The sequence below is a fragment of the Octopus bimaculoides genome, chromosome 14 (genome assembly GCF_001194135.2).
Source record: "Octopus bimaculoides isolate UCB-OBI-ISO-001 chromosome 14, ASM119413v2, whole genome shotgun sequence".
Classification (NCBI taxonomy): Eukaryota; Metazoa; Mollusca; class Cephalopoda; order Octopoda; family Octopodidae; genus Octopus; species Octopus bimaculoides.
In genome coordinates, this window is record NC_068994.1 from 17,998,285 (window position 1) to 18,001,112 (window position 2,828).

The following is a 2,828-nucleotide window of genomic DNA, read 5'->3' on the forward strand; positions in this document are numbered from 1 at the left end:
TATATATATATATATATATATAGTGTATATATATATATATATATATAGTGTATATGTATATATATATATATAGTGTGTGTATATATATATATATATATATGTACATATATATATGTGTATATATGCATATGTATGTATATATATGCATATATGTGTATATATATATATGCATATATATATGTATATATATATGCATATATATGTGTATATACATATGCATGTGTAATGTGTATATACATATGAATATATATATGCATATATGCATATATATATGTATATATATGCATACATATGTATATGTATGTATATATATATATATATATATATATATATATATATATATATATATATATATATATATATATATATATATATATATATATATATATATATATATATATATATATATATATATATATATATATATCCATAATTATTAATTGTTTGATATATCATCTGTAATGTATTATTGCATTACTTTTTAATTTGATATACATATATATGTGTGTGTATGTGTGCGAGTGTGTGTATGCATGTGTGTGTGTATGCATATATGTGTGTGTGCATGTATATATGTGTGTGTTTTTGTGTATGCATATATATGCGTGTGTATATATGCATACATATGTGTATGTGTGTGTATGCATATATATATGTGTGTGTGTGTATGCATATATATGTGTATGTGTGAGTGTGTATATGCATATATATGTGTGTGTATGTATATGCATATGTGTGTGTGTGTGTGTGTGTGTATTCATGTGTGTGTGTGTGTGTGTGTGTGTGTGTGTGTGTGTGTATCCGCGAGTGAATATATGTGTCTGTGTGTATTTATAAACTTTCATTGATAGATGTGTTTAGCCTTAAATCCAGATTCCAATTCACTTGTTACTGATTTTCTTGGCTTGCTGTCAAAATTCTTATCATACATAAACTGACTTTGCCACTGTTATCCACTATTTCATTGTCTCTGTCTTATATGCAAGCAACAAAGTTTCTCACACAGTAAACCAATCTATTTCTGCTGAGGCAATAAATCTAAACTGTCAGATTCTTCAGATTTCTGTAGAATATTTGCTTCATTCTTCTGATTCAATATATTTTTATGACCTTAGTATTCATTGTTTCTTATTTCTGTTAAGTGTTGAAGTGCATTTTTGTTGTTTTTTTTTTTTCTCTTTTAACTATTGTTGATGATGTATTGTTTTCATATGAATTACATAACAGCTTTTCAGTAGAATAGAAAGAACTGGTAGGTCACTGCTTACCAATTCTGCTGATTATATTGATAAGAAACTCCTTACAGTTATTGGGTTAATGTGGCATTCTGTTAATTTATATTAATCTAATTATGATAAGTAATTATTTGTTTTATTACCAATCTGGTGTAGACATATATAGTTATATAATGATAGAGTTATTGTCTCTGAAAGAAAAATAACAAGAAAGAAAATAAGCAAGTGCCTTAGCTTCCTTAACTATGATGCAGTGTCCTTCTCCCTGATGCAACTTCCGTCTCCATGCTGTACCATTGCCAACATCATTTCACTAAATCATATTTAAAGGAAGTAGTTATTTCTCAATAATTGAAAGTTTGTGGTAAAATTACTTGATAATGTGCATAGCTCAGAGATCAGGGAGTTTGTCCAGGTTGAGTCACTACTTCTCTGCATGGAGAGGTTACAGGTTCAATATTATGGACATGTGATTAGAATGTTGCAGGAAAGAATTGTAAGACAGATTCTTCAAGCTGAGCCAACTGACAGGAAATCTAGGGGATAGACTGAGAAAGAGATGGTTGGATAATATTCGCAATCACATTTAGACTTGGAAATAATGCTGGAAAGTGTGGGTAGAAAAGATGAATGTTGTACATGAATAGCTAAGTCTGAAGCACAATGAAGTGTTAATTCATAGTTTTTCTGGTTTCTCTGCTGGTTGGCTCTAATCAAACTGATCCATGATTTAACATATACAGGCCATAACTATCTTATCTTGTTGCATATCTATGACTACATTATTCAGTTCTTTATTTTAAGATGGTAGAGTGTGATTTTTGATGGATGTTTGGCTGCTATTTCTGTGGGCTGCTACCAAGACACCAGAACTTTAGTGTGTTGATGCCCAGAGAAGCAGCAGGTTCAAGATATGGTGACTGATGGAACATATTTGTCTGGTTGCATGTCTCTGGACAGTTTCCAGTAAACTGATGTTTTGGACAAGATGGGGCTTCCAGACTGGAAATGCAAACCATAAGTGTGGACATACCATAGCCATATATAGTTTTAAATAGCCAGTAAGTGGTGGCTGATGGATGTCTTACTGTGTGATGCTAAAACACCTTCAGCCTTTTTGGTGATTTTATAAATGTGATTCATCCAACACAGATCATTGTTAATAATGCCTAGGTTGCATTTACCACCAGACCTCTTAAGGTTGGTGTTCTGGGGGCAATAGATCAATTCAAGGATTTTCCTTACAAAATGTCTAATAATAATAGTCCACTTTTCTACAACCAGCTTTAGTTAACCGCTCAATGATTTATTTCTGCATTGTGTCCAGTAAAAGAGTAATAAATAAATAAATATATATATATACATATTTATATACATACATACATATATGGGACTGAACCCGGAACCATGTGGTTGGTAAGCAAGCTACTTACCACACAGCCACTCCTGTGTATGTATATGGAGATGTCCTCCTGGGGCTAAAAGCAACAGTAACATCCACCCCTAGGGGTCAGCCACACTTAAGTGGCAATATATTTCACTTTATCGTGCAGTTACTGTTAATACTTCATTTAGAGAATTAACATTGCTTAT